This window comes from Sabethes cyaneus, chromosome 2, assembly GCF_943734655.1.
Source record: "Sabethes cyaneus chromosome 2, idSabCyanKW18_F2, whole genome shotgun sequence".
Taxonomy (NCBI): domain Eukaryota; kingdom Metazoa; phylum Arthropoda; class Insecta; order Diptera; family Culicidae; genus Sabethes; species Sabethes cyaneus.
In genome coordinates, this window is record NC_071354.1 from 223,497,794 (window position 1) to 223,507,588 (window position 9,795).

Sequence of the window (9,795 nt, forward strand, 5' to 3'; positions counted from 1 at the left end):
CTTGAAAATCGTGTTTTTACAGGAGCGGCGTTTTATTCCAGCGAGGTTGTTCCACGCCGCAGTGGAATGCTTATGTGTTTGATCGTTTTTCGGTCACTTCCTGTGGTCGGATCATTACAATAGTATCAAAATAAACGAAAAAGACTGCAGAATCAAAAACTGAAATAAAAAATTTGACTTTTTCAAACATTTTGGTCGCTTATGTCTCTTTAAAAAGAAATGAGCACCGGGAAGCAAGACAGAAGTTTGACAGAAAACGTCATGCTATAGTACGTTTACGTTAGGTTTTTCGATTCGCACTCAGTTGGCGCATGGTAACACTCAGGGTACAGCAACACGGCAGTTTAATTGAATCTAAGTTAAAGGTACATTATAAGATTGAATTCACAAAACGGGTTCACTATGTGCTGTCAACATTTTTGTCAATGCTGGACTATATCGTCGGCGTGGGTAATTTGCATCGGCGGCGTGGGAAAAAGGACCTAGGCGGCGCGCCGCTTCTAAATCATCGGCGCCGGCGGCGCGTGCAAAAGTGTCGGCGGCGGCGCACACCTCTACTGCAAACAAGCGACAGCGACAGCGCAGTTATGAACTATCTTATTAATGCGGGTTCTTTTAATATAAAAATAACATATTATTTTGAGGACTTAAGTTTTCTCCTAGAACTTTGTTAATAGCTGGATGCGTGAGGCAAATTTCTATACTGAAATACTCCGATTTTAGCACTGGTACAAATTTTCGTTTTTGATATCACAAAATAGCTCACTTACCATAAATACGGTACAGCAATATAATAATATTATTATTATATTGTTTGTTTTTTTCTCACTTTACGCTTTTTTTACGCTACACATATACCGATATGGTGTAAAAAGTTTTCTTTAACATTCGAGGTTTCTTCGCGAAAACCAGCCTCGCGTAGTTCTACACCAACTACGTGGTCATGTCTGAAACACAACCTTTCTGATTTGATTTTTACTATTATTTATGATCAAAGCTTTATGAAAACGTCGAATGGGGCCAAATTTTATTGTAATTGTAACAGTTGAACAAAGATAAAAGAAGAGGAATGTTTCATAATACGCTTGTCGATCTTTTAAGTACACAAATTTTATGAATATTAAGCTAATGATAAGAATGATCATTAACGCAAGCAGAAGTTGACTGATAGGGGGATTGTCGTCAAAATACATAAATGCAATACATTTCAGATCCATTTGGTACGAGTTGATAATAGTTTTATACTTTAACAGCTCATCATGACGTGATCGGAATTAGAATCACCCCTTAAAATTGATGATCGGAATTAGGTGCACAGGTACATCATACATTGATGCATTTTTTTAACTGTCGGTAAATAATTTAGGTATTTTAGTATTTTTCCATGAAACATAATTGAAAATACTTGCTAAAGACACATACCGTGTAAATAAATATCAAAGCTATATTTTTCAGTACGGACTCAAAGATGAATCGTGCCTTAGGTGATCGAAATTAGGTACTTTCGCGGTACGAGGGGAATAAGAAATAAACCCTACTTGCTAAATTATCGCATAGTCAAGCTTGTTTTTTCCTTAGCTTCTCAAGTCTATAGAATAAAATGGAGCAAGTGGATATATCAAATCAGTGCTTCACCTTGAAGCTTAGGTCAGGTACTACAAGCCATTGATGCCACTTGTCCCCATCCACCCGTATAAGAATACAACAAGCATTCGTTTTATGTGTTTTGCATTCGCCGAAGGCTGAATACACATCCACTTTTTGACGTAGGACTACGTCTTTCAGGAAGATAGCTGGTATAGGGGGTAATTCCGAAAAATCTTTCTCGAAAAGTGGTCAGGTTTTGAACGCTAATAGCTTAGTGGTTTCCCGATCGATTTTCAATATTCTTACACCAATCGATTGGAAAATTTTCTAAAAATCGGTCCAAATGATGAAAAGTATGGATTCTTGATGTTGAACTATTGAAAAATTAAAAATAATGAACCTATGTTTTACCAGAATTCTCGCTTTGTTGTTAGAAATGACGTCATCAAAGTGGAAATGCATTTTCACGCTTCGGCTTATAATTCAGTCAATTTTCAATAGATTTCCAAGATATTTACACCAATTGATCGGAAAATCTATACGGAAAATATTGAAAATATAGAAAACTATGGATTTTCAATGGGCTTCATTGAAAAATTGAATTATTTTCATATTTTTGCCTTCCCTCGTCAGTGCTTCCCTAGCACGGATCACAGAAATATATACTATATGAGCTATGGGTTAAGTTTCTTTATGATTGTATTTAATTTACGCCCTATAGAATCCGATCGAAAATTGTTGAGCTTCAGCTGTTGCTGCTTCCCCGGATAAGGCAACGAAGACATCTAAATTCACCAAGTGAGACGCCAACAAACCAAAGAATCCATCGACTCATCCGCCGGTATGGCGATATGGTTTTGGCTGCTATGCCTTTTACTGCGCATCGTCATTCGGTCAGCGGCTTTCGTTGGCGACACATCGGACAAGCAGTTTTCGAGTCACATCCGTGGCATAATTTTAAAGGTTGTATTTGAAACATTGTTTGCCCTACGATGTGCATCGTCATCAGTTTGTCGTGTTTATCGGCTGCTGAGGAAAGGAAAGTATGCTGAGCGTGTTGGAATATCTGGCTGCTGCAGTTCTGGAATTGGCAGGAAATATGCTGCTCGCAACAAAAAAAACAACCAGAATTATGCCACGTTACTTACAGTTGGCCGCCTGGACTGGTATTTCATCGTGATTCAGGACCATACACTAACGGTTTCGTCGATCGCATAGCTGTTGAGGCTTTCCGGCTGGTCCGTTGCAAGCCATGCCTGGTTAGCGGTTATCGGTACTTCAATTTACCAAAAGCAAAATTACGTTAGGTGCGTTAGTGCAAGTTTATTGCAAGCTAGAGTTATGATAATCAAACAATCGGTCCTTTTAAAGATCACACAACGATTGAAGAGTTTATTATATTTTCTTGCCCAGTTAATACCATAATAACACAGGCAACGAGGGAAAAGTTGAACTTTTCGCCGTTGCAGACGACCTACAAATGGCGGGAATAAGTTTTTTGGTCACGGGCGACATTTTCTGTCACTTCCAAAAGGTCTGCAGCTTGCAAATGCTTTACTATTTCTATTGTAAACTGCAGAAAATTTTTGCGCAAATTTTTCAGCTTTTTGAAAACTCGCGCGTACCGTCTACCGATTACCAGAGAACAAGCACTATTCAACGTAGAAACAGATCATGAAAATTTATTTACTGGGGGGCAGTCCCGGCGTAGTGGTTAGCATTCACGCCTCTCACGTCGGGGACCCGGGCTCAAATCCCAACCCCGCAGAAGTCACGAATGACGCAAGCTGTTAAAGTGACTATAACCTAACAAAAAAAAATTATTTACTGTTTGATTTAGTGTGACTTCGATTCGTTTTAATAAAATAGATTCAATGAATTCATGGATGTAACTCCAAAATCGGTTGAGAATTGAACGTATACAATGTTACTACTTTGATAAAGGTTGCGTACGTAGGTTGTATACATTAAGAATCGTATTATTACATACATGGATACATCCTAATATCGCTACAAAGAGACTTACGTAGTCCTACGTCACCTGTGCGGTCGTGTCTTGTGCACAACCCTTCTGATTTTTTATGTTAGTAGATATAGTGACATGGTTTCTTCGGCAAAATTATAGAAAAGGCAAAAGTAAAAAAAAATTGCTGAAGAAATGATATGTCTCTCTCGTTCGAATGTAGAGATACAGAGCATTTTCTTTGGAAATTCTTTAAAAATTAGTTTTTTCTGCATAGCTTTTGTTGGTTGCATTTTAAAAGAACACATTATTTGAGGCAATTATCGGAGCACTCAAAATACACGTTTACCCAGAAGATCGCAAATCTCTATGATGTTTCCTAACAAAGTTATTGCTTATTTAAACAAATGCTAACATGAGATCAGTGCTTCGCTTTAAAGCTTAAGGTGCGTTTAGACTGGGCACATGTTGCTAGTTGTTGCCCAATGTTGTTCTACCGTGTTCGTATATGAGCGGATGGATCACATTTTTCACATTGTCAATTTAAAATAAATTTTGTATGGGGCTCGGAGGCTCCAAAAGCAAAGGCCGTCTGCAGACAGCCTTACTCGTTAGAGGGTTAAATGAAGTGATGGTGGAAAACGGTGGTCGAAAGTTTATATTCTGTCATATGGAAATTGTTAAAATATTGTTGTCTTGTTTGTCAATTTTTTAGCCGACAAACTCGGTTTCTTGAATATTTACCTGAGTCAAAAATTCTCATGAAATTTCATTAACTAAACTGTACGCTGTGCGAGCAAACATCCGACTCTTAAACCGGAACCGTAAAAACCGGAAAAGAGCGCGGGAGAAAACCTGACAAAAACTGAACGGACGGGAGAGAGAGAGAGAAGCCTTTTAAAAAAAAGAAAAACGAAAGAAAAATCGTGACATAATAGGACAGACAATGGAACGTTAAACGAGAAAAGAGTGGACAAGAAGAAAACAAGAAGAGAACAGAAAAGGAGACCGAACGGAAGAGAAAAAAGAAAATGAGAGAAAAAAAGGAAAAAAGGAAAAAAACGACAAAGAAAACGAAAACGAATAAAGGGAAAGAATGAAAATGAGAACAAACAGAAAATGAGAAAAAATGGAACAAGAAAGTAAAAAAAACTGTATAGGGAAAAGAAAAAAGAAAAGAAGAAAACACGGCCACAGGAAAATTGAGTAACGTAAATAAAGGGAGAGGGCAATGGAGAGTAAAAATGAAAAGGGAAGACAAAGGGGAAAGGGAAGGGAGAAAAGGACATAATAAAGAAAGAACAGAAGAGACAAAAAAGAGTTTAGTTAATGGAACAGAACACAAAAACCGAGACTGAAAAGAGAGAACAAAAAAAAGCTTAACGCGCATGAAAATGAAAAAAGGCGAAACAACAGAAAAGAGAATAACAATAGGACAATTGGGACTAAAAAGGGGGTATCTATCTATCTGTCTCTCTATCTATCTATCTTTCTCTCTTACTTTCTATCTCTCCTACTTTCTTTCTTTCTTTCTTTCTTTCTTTCTTTCTTTCTTTTTTTCTTTCTTTTTATCTATCGGTCTATCTAACGTGAGGCTTAACGGGATATAAAAGGAAAAATAAGGGACGAATAAGAGATGGAAATGCGTTGGGAATATGGGCCAAAAAGACAAGAAAACGGAATCAAGGCTAAAAGTAAAAGTGGAGAGAAAAATAGAAAAACAGGAGATTAAAAGAAAAAACGGATAGCTAATGCAAACAAGATAATAAACAGAATAAGCAGAAAAGGAAGAAAAGAAAACCAAGAAAACGGAACAAGAAAAAAGGTAAAATTGGAGAGAAAAATACGAAAAACGGTAGATTTTATAGGGAAACCGAAGAGCAAAAGCAGAGAAAACAGGACATCTAAACAACGAACAGACGAAGACAAAAAACGAAAAGAAGGAGAGGTAAAAAGAGACGATAACTGAAGCCGAAAAGAGGAAAAAGGTAAAAGAAATGACAGAATCCGCGAAAGAAAAGTACAAAAAAATGAAAGAAAAACGATCGGAGAAACAGGACTGAAAATAAGAAAAAAATGAGACAGTAAACGGAGCCAAACGGAACAATAAAAGAGAAAACATAGGGCAGAAAAAAAAGAAAAGATGAGAGAAAAAGAAGAAAAATGGAAGCAAAAAGATGAAAAGTAAGAGCAAAAGTTAAGAAAACGGTACAGATAATAGGAAAAACCGGATAAAGTTTAATAATGGGACTATAAAAAGAAAAACAGAAAAGAGGTAAAACATGCGAGAGAGTAAAATGAAATATATCAATCGTAATTTAAAGTAAAACTTCGTGTCCATGTCCAAGTTTAAGTCCACTGTCAACATCAATTTTATGTCGAATTGCATGTCCAATTTCAACTCCATTTTTATGTTCAATTTCCAGTTCAATCCGAGATAAAGCTTCAAGCCCAAATTAATCCAAATTCAAGTCTATTTTAATGCCCTACATCCAGTCCGATTTCAAGCCGCATTTCAACTGTAATTCTAGATCAATTTCAAATCTAATTGCTAGTCTAATTTCAATTTTCAATTTTTTCAATTTCTAACCAAATCAGCCAGCATTTTTGTTATAAGAAATAATAGATTCACCAGCTTACGATTACTTGATTTTTCCAGATCCAGATAATCAATTTACGATCAATTTACGATCAAATAAACTCACAACATTATTTCTTCATCGATAAATTTAATCGCACAGAAAAGTTCACGCCACGCCAAGTTTCCATTTCGGCAACTCCTGTGCTAAGGCGCCGAAAGCTTTGTCGGGTGGCAACTCTTCGCCGAAAAGTTGACCGTAAAAGTATCGCCCGCTTTTCACACTGCATACAAAAACGTTTCTTTGCAATCATGACTCAAACTGACCCCTTGGAGAAATGCACCGCACCACCCGCGGCGGGTGACCCGCCGCACCGTACCGCACCGACCGGTGGGAATAGTTTGTACCGAGCTTTTCCTTGCAGAACGGTCGCCCCTGCATTTCGCTCGGTCGGCCGACCGGCATCATATCGTATGCAGATTACAAGGTGATTGTCGGAAATGCACTACTTGGAAGCGACGATACTGGTTGGTTCGGGTAGCTTCTAGGTGCTTGTGATTTTTATTCCCGACTACGGGAGTACTACGGGGGATAGAAGTTTGACCAGTTTTGCCTGATTTAACCGTAACCTAATAAATTATGCAGTACAGAATTCACCTGTAATGGTACCGCACAAACGAGAAGGATAAAGTTAGTCGAACATGGTATAGAGTGCTGGAATGAAAACTGCATTTGAAAATGATACTGCTTTCAACCGTAAACTTTTCAGCAAAACTTGAGTATGAGAAGAATAAATTTAACCTAAATGGGCGTTTAAACTTAAATAGAAACTCAGAAATATTACTTTTGGTACGTAATCTCACACTCTAAGTTCAATACAAAATTCAACAACCATAGGTTATTTGCATTTCTTCCATTAGTACCTTTACAACTTGTTTCAAAAGTCAGTGATTGAGACGTAGCTTGTCCTTTAGTAGGTATGTTGGATTGCGAAACAATAGACACTTTACCAAAAGTTAGTACCCAAACCGAATCAGACAAATCTGTAATGGTTTTTATTACTTTCTGATACATTTCGAAAATCTCCCCGATCGGTCGCAATAAGGTTGCCCTGCGGGCGCCTCAGAAGCGGTTCATTTTCCTTTATTTCTCTTTTCATGGACCTTCTTTTCCAGTTGGGTAGGTAGAGGTACTGAACGGCCGACACTACTAACTGTTATGCCTATCCGAGACATTCTCGGCTGTGTCATGAAACGATAAATCCGACTTTTTTACATCCACTTTTCTCCCATCGTAGGATTTTATTTCTTTCATCGTCGGCGTCATCATTGTCGTCGTCGTCGTCTTCATCGTCAAACCCGTTTGTAAGCTTTTGCTTTATTGGGTTCGTGCTTTACATGCACTCTGCTTGCTAAGCCCACAAATGGAGGAGCAACCAAAAATAAAGCTATCTAGGAATATTTATCAAACCTGGCTCAGCCCGTACCGTACCTAGGTTTCCGTCTGATATTTGCTGGAACCGATAGACATTCCCATCCCAGGTTATTCAATGTTTGATTTGATTGCATGATCGATTCGCCCAGATAAATAAACAGACACAGAGAAGATGTTGTTTATTTTTGTCTCATTTCAATACAGTTTGTGGTTGGCTGGGAGGGCGATTTTCATCACTCTTCTACGAAAGTATAGTCCAGAATACATCAACACAATGGTATTTAATAAAATAGTTTGCTTTGCCTTTCCGGTGAGGTTAACACGGGAAGAACAAAGCGAATTGTTTTTTTTCTTGTGGTTTATAGCCTGTTCAATCAACTAAATCGAAATGAATTTTGCAACCATTTGAATACTCCATCGTAAGTGGAACAAATCGGGAATTAAAATGAATAAGTGACAAAATTGTCGAAAGAATCATTAAAATCTGTTCCTTTTCCTGGGTAGTTCAAACTATTGGAGACATCATGTGGAAATCGTGAGCTGTCGGCAAACATAAAACATAACTAAATAAAATCAAAAATATCAGCTCAATTCTAACTCTGATAAGAGTTTGCATCCGCAATTGAACTTCTAAAAAAATATTGGTATATCATTTAGTCTGGCAACTGAAATGAGCTTATGATGATGTAGATTTCAAAATAATGTGTTACAGACTAGAAGAAGTTCTACTGAAGGGTACCGTGATCTTATGAAACGCGAAATCTAGCGCATTGCGATGTTCATGTAGGATCTAGTGTTGCTTACTCCATACGGTAGGGGTACTGGGAAAGACTCATCCTTTCTGTCAAAAACTAAATTACCCATCTAATTGATGAGCATTGTTAATTCAAAAGCGTTCCCCGAGGTATCTTCAATAATATGATCACTTAAACAAGTGCCCGTTGCAGACAGAGCAGTTTCAGCTCTCAGCACAAACTACTGACTTAGGTAGTTCTGGTGGGTCCAGATCCAGGGCTCTCTTAAGCGACAACTCTATTGCGTTAAAAAGCCAATGCCACTCTTCCACTCGTTGATGATCCAATATCTTGTTGATAACTTGTTCGGGTAGTTATCAACATGGTCAACAATGATTCTAACAAAAATATTTCATTTCGGAATTTATTTATTATCAACGACCGTAATTCAAACTCTGGTACGTGCACACCGAACGAGGCGCAATACGATAATGAAATTACGTCAAGTAAGACTTAAGTCATGATGACACACAAGTGGTCTTAGTTTGATTGTATTAATTTATATACCGTTGCAAGCATAAACTGATTTTTGTTCGAATATATGTGTCACACTGTAGAAATCTCGGGTTTTTAGCGACTTCGCACGTCATCTGGAAGCCGAATGGAAGCTTAATTCCATTACTCATTACTCAAGGATTAATACTCTCTCGATCATTCGGTCGAATTCTAAGAATGCAATTTCGTGGTCTCCAACACCAGGTCTAATGATCTTACTCGTTACGCGTCTGGTCGTCCGGCACTCTGCCGGTTAGCTTTAGTCATCTTTTGAATACTGGATTCGCCATAGAGATGAGCGAGTTCATGGTTCATCCTCCGCCTCCATATTCCGTCATTCTGTACGAAGCCCAAGATCGTTCTTAGCACGCGTGTTTTGAGAATTCCGAGCACTCGCAGGTCCTTCTCGAGCATTGTGTACGTTTCATGCCCGTAGAGAATAACCATATTAGACGAATTGTCTTGTACAGGGTACACTTTGTACGGGAGATTAGTCTGTTCGACCGCAATTGTTTCTGAAGCTTATAGTAAGCACGACTTCCGCTGATAATACGCCAACAAATCTCACGAAATGTGTAATTGCCCACCATTACCAGTGAGCCAAGGTAGACAAATTCGTCAACTACCCCAAACTCATCGCTGTCTATCGTTAGTAACGATACAACATACTACAATCAAACCTTTAATGACTATCTCAGGATAGCCGGAAGCTTAGCCGCGAAAAAGGCAATTTGGGCTAACGCGCAATTCGAAGGTTGAAACGATTGCGAGCCAAGTTTCTGCGAGAATATTCCAAAAACCGATGTGTGCTGCTGAAGCGCAAGGTTGTCGTTGCTAGTAAGCGATGCCCCAATGAATATGCTAAGCATGGATATTTTTGTGAAAACTGCATTCTGTCTTGTTCCCCTTTAGAAACATAAAGTCGTCTTTTTGGTCTGAAACT